This window comes from Salvelinus fontinalis, chromosome 4 (assembly GCF_029448725.1).
Source record: "Salvelinus fontinalis isolate EN_2023a chromosome 4, ASM2944872v1, whole genome shotgun sequence".
NCBI classification, from domain to species: Eukaryota; Metazoa; Chordata; class Actinopteri; order Salmoniformes; family Salmonidae; genus Salvelinus; species Salvelinus fontinalis.
In genome coordinates this window covers 36,013,999-36,031,082 of record NC_074668.1, presented here as the reverse complement: position 1 = coordinate 36,031,082, position 17,084 = coordinate 36,013,999, and the positions used below count along the sequence as shown (strand labels likewise).

General features: G+C 42.2%; 1 protein-coding gene across 1 annotated transcript in view; it reads right to left on the bottom strand.

Moving 5' to 3' along the window:
- Positions 1 to 14,583, bottom strand: part of LOC129853644 (WSC domain-containing protein 2-like) — a 90,326-nt gene extending 75,743 nt beyond the window's left edge. The window contains exon 1 of the mRNA XM_055919921.1: positions 14,017 to 14,583. The gene's annotated coding sequence lies outside the window, so the exon portion shown is untranslated. The remainder of the gene's footprint in view (positions 1 to 14,016) is intronic.
- Between the last annotated feature and the right edge of the window lie 2,501 nt (positions 14,584 to 17,084).

The window sequence follows — 17,084 nt, the reverse complement described above, 5'->3', positions numbered from 1 at the left end:
GTTTGTGATATAACATTTTATGAAATTGACCATATTAAATTATCATTGTAATTGCGCACAAATTGATGTCAGACACGCACCTACCCCAATGCTCTGTTGCTGATGTATGGGATGAATGCAGGAGCAGATTTCAGGAGCAGGAAAAGAAACCCTCATTTAGACTGATGACTGACATAAGGGCATGTACGTGATAGGCCTATCTGGCTTATATGATTATGGTGGTCATAATGTTTCTTGCCAGTGTCATAAAGTGTATTTTCTTAGTCCAAATAAAGTGACACAGGAGGGTCATAATGCTTTTTGACAGTGTCATAAAGTGGATTTTCTTAGTCCAAGTAAAGTGACACGTGATGGTCATAATTCTTCATGACAGTGTCCTAAAGTGTATTTTCTGCAAGTTATTTCAAATGAAAAAATGTCCGTAAACAGAATTCATTACAACAACAACAAAGGACTTAAGAAACAAACTTTCAAATGAAAGGAAACTTCTTGTCAGGGAAAAAATACATTTGAATAAATGTGAGTTTTGACACGCTTATGTAACCAGCCATAACATAACTCAATATATGTCACCACAGGTGACATGTGTCATGCCAGTGTTATGACCATATTATGACATGTTATGACAAGTTATGTCAGCTATTATGACATATTATGACATGGTTATGACTGTGTAAAGTTTCACATGACAAGGCTTGAAATCGCGGCTTTGGGGAGGTCCTTCTACATTGACTGACTGTCGGACCTAATCAACCATTTTGGGTTAATAAGCATGTGTGTGTCAGGAAAGAGCTTAATAACATATTCATTATCTAGTTCAACTCTGCCAACTGAGAAGACCTGGCTTTAACCTCACATAACCAGTTGATTGAAGGATGATGTGAATGCTGGGTATAGATGACTGACAAAGCCATATGAACAAATTTAAATAATCAAAACACAATACCAATTCAAGTTCAATGATCCAATAAGGAACGGAGAGTATGAGCCTGCTGAACCACATTATAGTATATACTGTAAACAAGCCTGTAAACACAACCGTCCTTATAGAGTGGATTCATTGCATCTCCACACACCGACTAGCAGTGTTAGAGTAACGACCTTGGTTAATGACGGTAATGATGACAAAGCATCAAATCAAATCAAATGTATTTATATAGCCCTTCATACATCAGCTGATATCTCAAAGTGCTGTACAGAAACCCAGCCTAAAACCCCAAAGAGCAAGCAATGCAGGTGTAGAAGCACGGTGTAGAAATCATCTCCTTGTTTCTGTGACAGTGCATGTTTCCCTGCCCTTTCTACGGTGTTCCGCAGTCATCCATCACCATGGGATGCCTCTAACGCTGCTGATCCATCGTCCTTCCTCCTCGGCCAGGTAGACACAGTTAGAGATGTTAACAAAGTAGAGTGACAGAGTCCCCATCGCGCAGGGAAAACACTTGTTTTTCTGACGTCTATATCCTGACGTCTATATCCCAGCATACTGGACCCCCAACCACACACCAGCCCCACCCACCACCACAACCCCCTTCCTAAAACCAAACAATAGTCACGGGCAGGTGGGCTAAACAACATCCTCTCCCTCAGTGCCCTGCTGTATCTGCGTCTGCCGGAGGATGCCCAGCGGAGAAACATGTGTTACTTTGATTGGACAGGTCTGGGTTCACATCCTTCAAAGAGGGGCGAGAGGAACATCTATCCACACACTGGCTCTTGAAACTCCTCATAGAGCATCAACATTAGAATAACCCAAAAATGTAAGCGTTTGATGAGGATGAAATGAGTGAAATGTATAAAGGAGAAACATGTAAGTATGCACGCACGCACAATGTCATACTTCATTAGGACATCATCTTGTTACCTAAATCTTGGGGTTTTTCCCCACCACCCAGAATGGCCTTTCCTCACTCAAGGTTACCCGATCACCTGTCCAGGCAGCTATTACTTGAGTATTATTTACTGAAAAAGCCCACTGTTACGGATTATCACTGTCAAGGCAAAAAAATCTGCCTAGATATGTATGCAGCAAGGCTAGCCCTCCTCAGGCCTTCCTGTAACTGATCAAAGAGTCTTGCAGATAATCCCCACTCCAAAATAATCTTGACATTTGAGGAAACATTAGCAGGGAAATGTATAATTTTCCGATGTGCCACAAAGGAGAAGAAGAAACATATAGACCTTTTCAACGGCTTTTTGAGGAGACGTGGAAGGGAACCCTGGAACCACAAAGAACTTCCGGTGTGTTTGTAAATATCTATCTGTCACGGCTGTAAACAGCTTAGTCTAGTTGTTTTCTCAAGTTGACCATAGTATTCACGGGTGGGATGGTCATTATGACCAGCGATTATTTTTTTTTTGAAATTTAACTTTATAGACTTCCCAAAGAAGCATCGCAGCGGGCTGCATTGCCGGCATGGATAGAAACGTTAGCAGCAGGAGGTGCCGCCACCAGGATGATGCGTAGCACAAGGGTCAAGTTACCATCTATTCTAGGTAATGTCAGCTAGCTGGCTAGCTACACATAAATAGGATAGACAGCAATCCAATATTTGTTTTTTTATGACATAAACATAAGCTTGATCTGCTAAAAACCACAATGTTAGCTACCAAGCTAGTAGCTAAGCTAGCTAGCTAATGAATAGATTTCCAGTTCCAAAAATAGATCTATGACAATACAAAAACAGAATTGAAACGAAATATCAAATGTTTTGCCTCTTGAGAATAAATACCCAAGTCCTGGACTAATTTCTATGTTTCCTAACCTAAGATACAGAAACATGTGAAAGCTGCTAAACCCTGTCCGCGGATGAAGGTCCCAAAAAAGTCCCAAGTCCTGGAGAGACTGAAGGGGATAGCCATATCCATATGTATGCTATTGGTTTATTGTTTGGTTGGTTGTAGGACTACAAAAGTACTGTTAAAAGTAACAGTGCATAGAACATACAAGGTCAACTAGCTACTGTTGGCTGCTCAGTGAAACGACCTGTCCTGATTTGTCATAGACGCTTGCTAAAAAACTTTAATGAGCAAGCCTTCCTTCATGAACTGGCCTCTGTAAAATAGTATAATATCAGCTTGATCTGTTGAAGACGCTTGGACCTTATTTTTTGATATTTTCAGTGGTATTGTTAACAAACACGCCCCCATAAAGAAAATGAGAATTAAAAACAGGTTCAGCCCCTGGTTCGACAGTGATCTTGTAGAGTTACTCCACCTCAAGAATTGCATTTGGCGAAAGGCTCGGCACACGCATACTCAGGCTGACTGGCTATCGTTCAGGCAAATGAGAAATAAGCGCACTCAGGCTATCCAGAAGGCCAAAGTTAGTTACTTTAAGGAGCAGTTCTCTCTCTGTGGGTCTCAGCCCAAGAAGTTCTGGAAAACGGTTAATGTCCTGGAGAATAAATCCTCCTCCTCACAGCTGCCCATGTCCCTTAATGTTGATGATGTGGTTGTTACTGACAAGAAGAACATGGCTAAGCTCTTTAATCACCACTTCATTAAGTCAGGATTCCTATTTGACTCAGCCATGCCTCCTTGCCCATCCAACATTTCCTAATCTCCCACCCCTTCTAATGCAACTATCCCCGATGCTTCTCCCTCTTTTTCCCCTGCCCCACTACAAAGTTTCGCCCAGTAGGCAGTCCCTGAGTCTGAGGTGCTAAAGAAGCTCCTTAAACTTGACCCCCAAAAAACATCTAGGTCAGGTGGTTTAGACCCTTTCTTCATTAAGGTTGCAGCCCCTATTATCGCCAAGCCTATCTCCAACCTTTTTAACCTGTCTCTCCTTTCTGGGGAGGTTCCCATTGCTTGGAAGGCAGCCACGATTCATCCTTTATGTAAAGGGGAAGCTCAAGCTGATCCTAACTGTTATAGGCCTATTTCTATTTTGCCCTGTTTATCAAAAGTGTTGGAAAAACTTGTCAATAATCAACTGACTGGCTTTCTTGATGTCTATAGTTTTCTCTCGGTTATGCAATCTGGTTTCCGCTCAGGTTATGGATGTGTCACAGCAACCTTAAAGGTTCTCAATGATGAGAACCATTGCTCTTGATTCTAAGCAATATTGTGTGGCTATTTTTATTGACTTGTCCAAAGCTTTTGATACGGTAGACCATTCCATTCTTGTGGGTCGGCTAAGGAGTATTGGTGTCTCTGAGGGGTCTTTGACCTGGTTTGCTAACTACCTCTCTCAAAGAGTGCAGTGTATAAAGTCAGAAAATCTGCTGTCTCAGCCACTGCCTGTCACCAAGGGAGTACCCCAAGGCTCGAGCCTAGGCCCCACGCTCTTTTCAATTTACATCAATAACATAGCTCAGGCAGTAGGACGCTCTCTCAGCCATTTATATGCAGATGATACAGTCTTATACTCAGCTGGCCCCTCCCAGGATTCTGTGTTAAATGCTCTACAACAAAGCTTTCTTAGTGTCCAACAAGCTTTCTCTACCCTTAACCTTGATGTGAACATCTCCAAAACAAAGGTCTAGTGGTTTGGTAAGAAGAATGCCCCTCTTCTCACAGGTGTTATTACAACCTCTGAAGGTTTAGAGTTTGAGGTAGTCACCTCATACAAATACTTGGGAGTATGGCTAGACGGTGCACTGTCCTTCTCTCAGCACATATCAAAGCTGCAGGCTAAAGTGAAATCTAGGTTTCCTCTATCGTAATCGCTCCTCTTTCACTCCACCTGCCAAACTATCCCTGATTCAGATGACCATCCTACCCATGCTAGATTACGGAGACATAATTTATAGATCGGCAGGTAAGGGTGCTCTCGAGCGGCTAGATGTTCTTTACCATTCGGCCATCAGGTTTGCCACCAATGCTCCTTATAGAACACATCACTGCACTCTATACTCCTCCGTAAACTGGTCATCTCTGTATACCCATCGCAAGACCCACTGGTTGATGCTTATTTATAAAACCCTCTTAGGCCTCACTCCCCCTATCTGAGATATCTACTGCAGCCCCCATCCTCCACATACAACACCCGTTCTGCCAGTCACATTCTTTTAAAGGTCCCCAAAGCACACACATCCTTGGGCCGCTCCTCTTTTCAGTTCGCTGCAGCTGGTGACTGGAATGAGCTGCAACAAACACTCAAACTGAACAGTTTTATCTCAATCTCTTCATTCAAAGAATCAATCATGGACACTCTTACTGACAGTTGTGGCTGCTTAATGTGATGTATTATTGTCTCTACCTTCTTGCCCTTTGTGTCTGTGCCCAATAATGTATGTATCATGTTTTGTGCTGCCACCTGGACGTGTTGCTACCAATGTTGTTGTCATGTTGTGTTGCTGCCATGCTATGTTGTTGTCTTACGTCTCTCTTTATGTAGTGTTGTGTTGTCTCTCTTGTTGTAATGTTTGTTTTGTCCTATATTTATATTGTATTTATTTTTTATTTTTAATCCCAGGCCCCTGTCCCCGCAGGAGGCCTTTTGCCTTTTGGTAGGCCGTCATTGTAATTAAAAATTTGTTCTTAACTGACTTGCCTAGTTAAATAAAGGTTGAATAAAAAAATATCTATATTATTAAATAAATACTGGGTGTGCAAGTTTCTGTTCAAGCCCAGCCCTGACATTATTTCTATTAGACACAATTCATTTAACTATTCAATCGTCTCTTGTTTTGGAGAAAGATGGATGTCTAAATCTACTTACCATTTATATAGGCATTCTTTGTATGATATGAAATAAAGCATTGATTCTTTGAATTAAGTATAGTGTATTTTCTGGGTCATTGAACATTCCCTGATTGTCTCTTTTATTTGGGTGTCACTTACTCTCATTTTGTCTGATGATATTGCACAGATTTGCAGCTGAAGTTAATGTCCTTGATCATTGGTGTGGGTGTAACAATCCCTTTATGGCTGACCTAGGAGGCAACCCCTGTCCACAACAGGACTTCATACCCACAAAGCAGAGTACATTATCCTTCTAAAACCCTGATTTGGTTGGGCTAGGATATCAGTACTTTAGGTCTCAGGGCCGGTGACATCTCCTCACGATGGCTACTAGGGCTTTGTCTCACTTTGTTTTTCCTTGATTACTCACATCCTATTTCCTCACCTGTATTGTAACGCAACTGTATTGGAGGAGGAGGTACAAGGTCCCTCCCATCTGACCTTCTTCTCCAATGGGTTTTGAGAAGGATGTGAGGAGAGGAATCGAGGAAGGATGAATTGCGAAATTGCATACTGTCAGTTGCGTAGGAGAGGGTGAAAGGGGCGTGACTGTAGCAGAGGTGAGCTGCAGGTGAGTTCTAAACTGAACAAAAATGTAAACACAATATGTAAAGTGTTGCTCCATGTTTCATGACCTGAAATTAAATGAAAGATTCCAGACATGTTCCATACACACAAAAAGCTTATTGCTCAAATTTTGTGCACAAATGTTTACATCCCTGTGAGTGAGCATTCCATCAACTTGACAGGTGTGGTATATCAAGAAGCTAGTTGAACAGCATGATCATAGAGTACCTAGAGGTCAAACAGTGAAATGGTTCCAATTGTTTTTCCACCATTCGTTTTTCCCAAAGGGGATTTTGGAAACACTTAAAGGGCTGTTTTGAGTAGGTTTACCCTGGCGTGACGTTTTGATGGCCGTGTAAATCTCTCTAGGACAAGGTGACTATTATCGATATATTCGCCTGTATTTACCCCCCAAAAATGTAATGCTAATTAGTCTCTAATGTGGCTATCATAAAGAACTACAAATGCCATGATGATCTGGACGAGACTGCCATATTGAGGAAAAGGTAAGAATCTCTGGATGAACTATCTAATGTTAGCTAAATGTAGTAATGAATAAATAGGCTACATTGACAATTCTGTGAACTGTCTTGTGCAAGTTAACACTGTTAGCAAAGGTGTCAGCTAGAGATAAGGTTTAAGCGCTTGCAGGGATTTGTAGTTTTGTATGATGTCTACATTGATTCTAATTAGCATTTTCAAATCTGAGAGTAAATAGAGCCGATTATATTGATGAAAGTAACCTTGTCCGCAAGAGATATACATGGTTATCAAAATGCCATGCCAAGGTAGGCCTGCAAGAAACATATCCCTTATTGTAAGTGTTTCTAAAATCCCCCATGGGAAAAATGAATGCTGGAAAAATGTCATGTCCACCAGAGCTGATACCAGATAATTGAATGTTCATTTCGCTACCATAAGTCACCTCCAACGTCAGAAATGTACAGATATACAGAATTTGGCAGTTCATCCAACCAGCCTCACAACTGCAGACCATGTGTAACCACACCAGCCCAGGACCTCCACATCCGGCTTCTTCACCTGCGGGGATCGTCTGAGACCAGCCACCCAGACAGCTGATGAAACTCTGGGTTGCATAGCTGAATAATCATCTGTGTGCTCGTCGTCCTCACCAGGGTCTTGACCTGACTGCAGTTTGGCATCGTACCTAACTTCAGTGAGCAAATGCTCACATTCGATGGCCACTGGCAGGCTGGAGAAGTGTTCTATTCACAAATGAATCTCAATTTCAACTGTGGGTTATGGTATGGGCAGGCATAAGATATGGGGGGGGGGGGGGGGGGGGGTTAGTTGTGTTTCTTCTGGAACTGGAATAAAAATGCCTGGAACGTAAAATAAAGTTATTAACCGGTTCCCATGCTTTTAAAATGACGGTAGCCTACACACACACACATCCACTGGCAAAGATTTACGGCTTGCAGGCAGACACTGAAATACGTTTCTGAGTGACAGAGTGAAGGCTTTGCATGGGCGCTTAGTTGTGTTTCTTTTGGGACTCCAAAAAATGCCTTGAATTTAAAATAATGTTATTAACCGGTTCCCATGCTTTTAAAATTACAGTTCTGTTCCGGAACAGTTTAGATCACTTTAGCTTCCGGTTTTGACTCTGTTCCTCAAATTTTGTTGCCATTTTCTGTTTTTCATTTCTGTTCCCTGTTCCAGGGCCTTGCAATTGTATTTAATTTGCCATGGGGCAGAGAGAAAACAATTGCAGTTTTACAGCTAATTTCCTGCAATTCTATCCATTTTGTCAAAACGTATGTCATGTTAATGATATCTGAGTGAGAGTAACTAACAAAACGAACTCCCTTGGAGTTCAGGGCTCCTGGGCACTTGCCCAGCGTGCACGGTCGCTATTCAGACATGATTAATACAAGTTTAGATACAGTAGCAGGCTAGACTAACTTTATACACTGCTCAAAAAAATAAAGGGAACACTTAAACAACACAATGTAACTCCAAGTCAATCACACTTCTGTGAAATCAAACTGTCCACTTAGGAAGCAACACTGATTGACAATAAATTTCACATGCTGTTGTGCAAATGGAATAGACAACAGGTGGAAATTATAGGCAATTAGCAAGACACCCCCAATAAAGGAGTGATTCTGCAGGTGGTGACCACAGACCACTTCTCAGTTCCTATGCTTCCTGGCTGATGTTTTGGTCACTTTTGAATGCTGGCGGTGCTTTCACTCTAGTGGTAGCATGAGACGGAGTCTACAACCCACACAAGTGGCTCAGGTAGTGGTTGCTCATCCAGGATGGCACATCAATGCGAGCTGTGGCAAGAAGGTTTGCTGTGTCTGTCAGCGTAGTGTCCAGAGCATGGAGGCGCTACCAGGAGACAGGCCAGTACATCAGGAGATGTGGAGGAGGCCGTAGGAGGGCAACAACCCAGCAGCAGGACCGCTACCTCCGCCTTTGTGCAAGGAGGAGCACTGCCAGAGCCCTGCAAAATGACCTCCAGCAGGCCACAAAATCAAATACTTTTACTCAAGTAGTATTTTACTGGATGACTTTCACTCTTACTTGATTCATTTCTATTAAGGTATCTGTAATTTTACTCAAGTATGACAATTGGGTCTCTTTTCCAACACTGCTTATTCTGCACCAAAACAGTATTTGACAACGAGTACAGAGAAAACCATCAACTCCCTCTGTCTAATGTGCCACTTCCCTGAGACACCGCACTGACGAAACCCAGAGAACAGTGAGGAGCGATTGTCCACATGCCAGAGCTTAAGCACTCAACACTGAAGCTCCGTTTCTATAGCCAGGCTACTTCTGTATACACACTAATGAGAATCTTGGCATCCGTTCATGATAATGAAATATCAATAGAGAGAGAGCACATCATCAAACATACATACAGTACAGGACAGTACAGTGCCTTCCCATAACACAGCAGTGTTCAGAGGGTTTCATTGCTATGACCAGCTCAGCCATGGATGTTCTCTTTATGTCAGCTCCTCTGGTTATATTCACAGACCAGAGCCACTTGTTCTGATCCATGAGGAGTCACTGAGAGTTCACCAAGAGGATAAAGAAGGAAGCCATATAAACTCTGAAGGTATTCAAAGCCTTCTTCACTATGCTGCTGTTCCTGCTATCTAGTCATGGCTCTACAGAGAGCTGCATATCTGAGGGGCTTTAAAGTGCTATATTGGGCTGGGTACTAAGCCTGCTAGAATCTGAAATTGTAAATGAAATACTACCTACATACTAGATATTTGTATTACTTAAAAAAAAATGATTCTTGGAAGGTTGAAAGGAATGAGTACTCACAACTGTTTGAATGTGTCAGCTGGCCTGGTGAGTAATTGGAATGAATGAGTATATAATGGAAAATACTGTACCATGCATCTGTTATTACCATGGTTAGTTACCATGTAGGGCGACCCAGCCCCCGAAGTGACTATTTACACTGCAAGGATTCCTCTGTTTTGTCTTAGGAATTCAACATTCTCCGTGTTGATCTCACCAACCCCCATTGTCACACTTCTTAGAAGCAGAGGTTCTGTTGTCTTTACAGGTCTGTAGGTATTATATCTGATTGGAGGTGAACTAGTAATGCTGTTGGTCAACAACTCAGATTTTGAATCCAAACAACTGAGGCTTAAAGAAGGTCTTAGATTCATTGTCTCGCTCTCTTTTTTGTTCCTGATCTGCGCTGGTGAGATACAGTCTCTCCTTCTATTTCATTCTCTCCCTCTCCCATGAGCTATGGGCTCCCTCTCCGATCATGCTTAGAATAATGCCTTGTAATGCTTGTTAATGCTTTGTAACATAAGCTTTATGTCTTGTATGGCATAAGGCTCCCGAGTGGCGCAGTGGTCTAAGGCACTGCATCTCAATGCTAGAGGCATCACTACAGACCCTGGGTTGATCCCGGGCTGTCTGTGATCGGGAGTCCCATAGAACGGCGCACAATTGGCCCAGCGTCGTCCGGGTTAGGGGAGGGTTTGGCCGTGGTAGGCCATCATTGTAAAATAAGAATTTGTTCTTAACTGACTTGCCTAGTTAAATAAAGATAAATTGTTTTGTTCAGTATGTTATTTCATTCATTTTACAAAGTAATTAAATACACTTGTATTTAGAATTCCATTTTCAGACATTTATTGATTGCCTATTACTGTAACTCAACTTTAGTTACTTGCATACTGCTAAATCATCTTTGTGGAGTCAAATAATTCATTTAATGGGCCAATTGCTTAGTCTTATTATGAGTCGCATGTGAGGCATATATAATATGCGCATATCAAATATTACTTCACTACAACCATTCCAATAAGAGTCATTGAGAGCACCTGAATGTCTCTTTTTCCTATCTAATTGCAAAGGGGCGAGAGGAACATTATTCAGATATACTGTTGCTGTTTGGCACAGCATCACTCAGAATCCAACCCCCCTTGAGCATTCTTATCTCTAGCCTGTCCCCCTACTTTCTCAGCCTCAGGCTAGTAGATGGCTGCAGGGTGGGACAGCTACAGCCAGCTACACTTAAGCTAGATAATGATTTCATTTGTCAAAATGAGTGACTTGTAATTCATCAATTTCTTTTAAAAGTACAAGGTGTTGACACATATAATATATACACAACTTGTCATTAATAGTGTGTGCCCGGTTTTATACTTACTTTCTCCAGAAGGTAATTACTATAGCCTACTGTACTGTACTATGGCAGCAGTCTGAACAATTCCCATTAATAACTGGGTAGTTCAGCAGCCTTGTGGTCATTTTTAAAGACTTAACATATTGCTGTTATATTATTCTGACCGAAGAATGTTAGGGTTAGGGTTAAATGTGGGAATGTTTGACCACTTCCAGTACTGAATCACTGTGCCTCTGGAGAGCACCTGCTGACAGATGATGCTTCATTATGAATACCACCGAATATCAATTCAGTTACTTTCCCCATTACTGAGCTGCCACAAAGAAGAATACATCTAACACATCTCTAATCATGTCATTAGCCTCAGTAACAGAATAACAGAGGGTTAAGAAAGGGAAGGCAGGAAGTCAGAAAGGCAGAAAGGCAGGCCGGTTTCCTCTGCTATCTGAGGTGGATCTGCAAGTCATTCTGCTAGTTAAACATTAGCAGGAGGGCTCTAATGAAAGTTCAGCTGCCTCACACTTCGGTTAAAGTGAGAGTTGCGATGTCTTGAGCATGCCCTCCAGAACAGGCAGGGAAATAATGACATCCAGCCTAGTAGAGCCACTGACTGGGTATGATTACACACACTGAGATGAGTTGGCTACTGGTGCAGAGGATACTCTCACATGTCCATTAGCACATCTAACTAATCCAAATAAACCCTGCATGTATCAGGTGTTGTGAGATTCAGGGGAGCTGATCATTTTACACAAACACACACACACACACACACACACACACACACACACGCACGCACGCACGCACACACACACACACACACACACACACACACACACACACACACACACACACACACACACACACACACACACACACACACACACACACACACACACACACACACACACACACACACACACACACACAGAAAATCAAACAACCTCTTCCTGACTTGACTTTGTCTAATTGATTACAGACTATAGACAGCTCCACTTGATTTGTGGGAATATACGCATGGATTGAATTGTAATTTTTGGCAACAATTTACACAAAATACTCTGTAATGTCAAAGTGGAAGAAAAATGTTAACATTTGTGAAGAAAATATAAGAAATAAACAAACATATCTTGATTTCATAAGTATTCAATCCTCTGAGTCAATACATGTTAGAATCACCTTTGGCAGCGATTAGTGCCCTCCAGCTGTGAGTCTTTCTGGGTAAGTCTCTAAGTGATTTGCACACATGGACTGTACAATATTTGAACATTATTATTTTTCAAATTCTTCATGTCCTGTCAAGTTGGTTGTTGATCATTGCTAGACAGCCTTGATGATGTCTGGTCATAGATTTTCAAGCCAATTTAAGTCAAAACTGTAACTAGGCCACTCAGGAACATTAAATGTCGTCTTGGTAAGCAACTACAGTATATATTTGGCCTTGTGTTCTAGGTTATTGCCCTGTTGAAAGGTGAATTTGTCTCCCAGTGTCTGTTGGAAAGCAGACTGAACCAGGTTTTCCTCTAGGATTTTGCGTGTGCTTAGCTCTATTCCGTTTCTTTTAGTCCTAAAAAACTCCCTAACTCTTGCCATTGACAAGCATACCCATAACATGATGCAGCAACCACTATGCTTGAAAATATGAAGAGTGGTACTCAGTGATCTGTTGTGATGGATTTGGCCCAAACATACCACTTTGTTTTCAGGATATAAAGTTCTTTCTTTGGCACATTTTTTTTGTAGTTTTACTTTATTGCCTTATTGCAAACAAGATGCATGTTTTGGAATATTTTTTATTCTGTACAGGCTTTCTTCTTTCCACTCTGTCATTTAGGTTAGTATTTGGTGAGTAACTACAATGTTGTTGATCCATCGTCAGTTTCTCCTATCACAGCCATTAAACTCTGTAACTGTTTTAAAGTCACCATTGGCCTCATGGTGAAATCCCTGAGCGGTTTCCTTCCTCTCCGGCAACTGAGTTAGGAAGGATGCCTGTATCTTTGTAGGGCTTTGTAGTGACTGCGTGTATTGATACACCATCCAAAGTGTAATTAATAACTTCACCATCCTCAAAGGGATATTCAATGTCTGGTTTTTTTACCCATCACACTTCTTTGTGAGGCATTGGAAAACCTCCCTGGTCTTTGTGGTTGAATCTGTGTTTGAAATTCGCTGCTCAACTGAGGGACCTTACAGATAATTGTATGTGTGGGGTACAGCGATGAGGTAGTCATTCAAAAATCATCTTAAACACTATTAGTCCAAGCAACTTATTTGACTTGTCAAGCGCATTTTTACGCCTGAACTTATTTAGACTTGCCATAACAAATGGCCTCTATTCTTACGGACTCAAGACATTTCAGCTTTTCATTTTTAATTAATTTGTAAACAATTCTAACAACATAATTCCACTTTAGCATTATGGGTTTTGTGTGAAGGCCAGTGACACAAAATCTACATTTATTCTATTGTAGATTCAGGCTGTAACACAACAAAATGTGGAAAAAGTCAAGGGGTGTGAATACTTTCTGAAGGAACTGTATATGAGAGTCTGTTGGAATAAATAGAACAGGCATACTGGTCTGTGTTGGTAATGGTAGGCCCATTAATAGGCCCTCAGGGAAATCTTGAAATGTCTGTTGAAATTTTCAGCCCAATGGCAATGACTCTCTCCACCATTATCAGTGGTAATGGTCTCTCACCACCACCACCTTCAGTAGGCTTGGAAAATAATAAACTGTAGGCTACTGTAGGCTACATTCATATATTTGTATGACTTAAATTCATGTCAGTGGCCCAGTGGCCCAGTATACATAAAGATCCGAGGGGAGAGTGGGTTTGCTGGTTTGCTGAAATTACTCTGCACTGTCTGATCGTCAAAACAATTGTGATGGGGGCACTTATCAATGTCTCAGATATCTATACAGTAGAAACCAGCTGATAGAAACAGACGTTATCCAGTAGAAATCTGCTGGTAGATGTTAAATCCTACAATAGAAATCTGCCTGTAGAAAATGCATATAACAGCCTAGTAAAATTATATATCTGGTATAAAAAATAAAAAATAAATGTTTGGCAACTTTCATTGAACTGAATAAAATATGATACGGTCTGTAACCTACCTCAAATAGAAGTCATGAGAGAGACATCCAAAGGTGAGTACAATCCATTACCGCATATTCGGGAATCTTTGGTTGAACCCAATGCGCGGGTAACAGAAAGATGCAACTCTGAAATAAGAATGGGTCTGAGAACAGCTCTCATGCACAATCTTGGTCCTTACTCGGGGAAAATTCCTCACAATATCAAGACAATAGATCCAGTGGTAGTCTAAATGTTGAGATAGGGTAACACATTTATGAATTCGCCATAACGTCCATGCGTGGGTCCTCTGTCTCTGAGTTTCTCAATCCCGTTACAAACCAATCTTGGTCCAGTTCAATAAAGCGGTCATTGGATGCTGCCACACGTTAATTTACAATGAGAGAAGAAATTATACTGAACACGGTAGGCGGGAGACTATCCTTTCTGTACACCGCTGTCAACCATTTTGGGTCAATGTCGGAATGATGCAGCCAGCGTGTCGCGGTGAGACGACCTGTCTATTCTCTTCGTGTCCAGACCGCCTGTCAAACAGCCCTGTGGATCGCGCACACCACAGCGGTAACCGCGCTCTGCGCTCCACACAGGCGGATAGCACTGCCTACTGTATTTAAAGAGACACAGCAGAAAATACACGCAACTAAGGGCGAGGTGACTGTGCATTCCACTGTGCGTTTTGAAATAACTACTTTTTCTATTGCATATATTATAAACCATACAGGCCACCCTACACCATAAAACAAATACTTTCTCCTTGAGTATTCATGTATGATTTATGTCTTGAATTAATTATATGGGTATTAATGTATGATTCTTGTCTTGAATTAATTGTATGGGGCAGGTAATGGTCACCTTGACATTATTTATTTTATTTATGTAATTTTATTTAACCTTTATTTAACTAGGCAAGTCGGTTAAGAACAAATTCTTCAGATGCAGTGCAATAGACCCCTGCGCCACTCGAGAGCCCCCCGAGTGACAGATTAGTTTCTACTGTGTAATGTTACAACAGCGCAATACACCAAAACATCATACATTTAATTTTGTTTTCGTAAAAACATATAACTGTGATAACATTCTCCAACATGGAATCTCTACAGTTTACAACAGTTGGCTTGAGAATCATACTAGCCTAATGAAAGTCAATGCCATCTAACCTAATCCCTACTGCTTTCATCACTGTATGAATCTAAGAGCTGAGAAACTTTCTGGCACCGCAGTGGGCAAGGGAAGAGACATGACTGTGACCCTTTATTCTCCCCAAAAATGTGTATTCTATTTTTCTATTCAATTTAAGGCCTTTATTGGCATGGGAAACATATGTTTACATTTCCAAGCCAAGTGAAATAGATAATAAACAAAAGTGAAATAAACAGTAAACATCACACTTACAAACATTCAAAAAGAATAAAGACATTTCAAATGTCATATGTCTATATACAGTATTGTAATGACGTGCAAATAGTTAAAGTAAAAAAGGGAAAATTAATAAACATAAATATAGGTTGTATTTACAATGGTGTTTGTTCTTCACTGTTTTTCCTTGTGGCAACAGGTCACAAATATTGCTGCTGTGATTGCACACTGTGGTATTTCACCCAGTAGATATGGGAGTTTATCAAAATTGGATTTGTTTTCAAATTATTTGTGAGTTTGTGTAATCTGAGGGAAATATGTGTCTATAATATGGTCATACATTTGGCAGGAGGTTAGGAAGTGCAGCTCAGTTTCCATCTCATTTTGTGGGCAGTGTGCACATAGCCTGTTTTCTCTTGAAAGCTCTTTCTCAATAGCAAGGCTATGCTCACTGACTCTGTACATAGTATCACTGTCACGCCCTGACCTTAGAGATCCTTTTTATGTCTCTATTTGGTTTGGTCAGGGTGTGATTTGGGGTGGGTATTCTATGTTCTTTCATTCTATTATTTGTTTTTCTATGTTTTGGCCGGGTAGGGTTCTCAATCAGGGACAGCTGTCTATCGTTGTCTCTGATTGAGAACCATACTTAGGTATCCCTTTTTCCCACCTGTCTTTGTGGGAAGTTAACTTTGTTTGTGGCACTTAGCCTTAAGCTTCACGGTTGTTTGGTATTGTTTATTGTTTTGTCGGCGTCATCACCTAATAAAAGGGAATATGTAAGTTCACTACGCTGCGCTTTGGTCAAGTTCTTTCAACGGCCGTGACAGAACTTCCCACCACCAAGGGACCAAGCAGCGTGGTAAGGGGGAGCAGCGCTATCTGGAGAAATGGACATGGGAGGAGATACTGGATGGTTAGAGACCCTGGAGGCAGGCTGGGGAGTATCACCGTCCACGGGAGGAACTGGAGGCAGCAAAAGCAGAGCGGCAGCGTTACGAGGGAACACGGCTAGCAAGGAAGCCCGAGAGGCAGCCCACAATTTTTTTTACAGGGGGCACACGGGGAGTTTGGCTGAGTCAGGTTGGAGACCTGAGCCAACTCCCCGTGCTTACCGTGGCTAGCGTTGTACTGGTCAGGCACCGTGTTATGTGGTGGAGCGCACGGTGTCTCCAGTACGCGTTCTTAGCCCGGTGCGCTACATTCCAGCTCCCCGCATCTGCCGGGCTAGGGTAAGCATCCAGCCAGGACGGGTTGTGCCAGCCCTGCTCTCCAGACCTCCAGTGCACCTCCTCGGCCCAGTATATCCTGCGCCGGCTCTGCGCACTGTGTCTCCGGTACGTCTACACAGCCCAGTGCATCCTGTGCCAGCGCCCCGCATTTGCAGGGTGAAGATAACCACCCAGCCAGGACAAGATAACCACCCAGCCAGGCAGGCTCTAAGCTCGAGACCTCCAGTGCGCATCCACGGCCCAGTATATCCGGTGCTTCTGCCAAGGACAAGGCCTCCTGTATGTCTCTCCAGCCTGGTGAGTCCTGTGCCTGCGCCCAGAACTAATCCTCCTGTATGTCTCCCCAGCCTGGTGAGCCCTGTGGCAGCTCCACGTACCAGACTGCCCATACGTCTCCTCACTCCAGTGATGATGCATGGCACGAAGCCTCCAGTGATGATCCATGGCAAGAAGCCTCCAGTGATGATCCAAGGCACGAAGCCTCCAGTGATGATCCATGG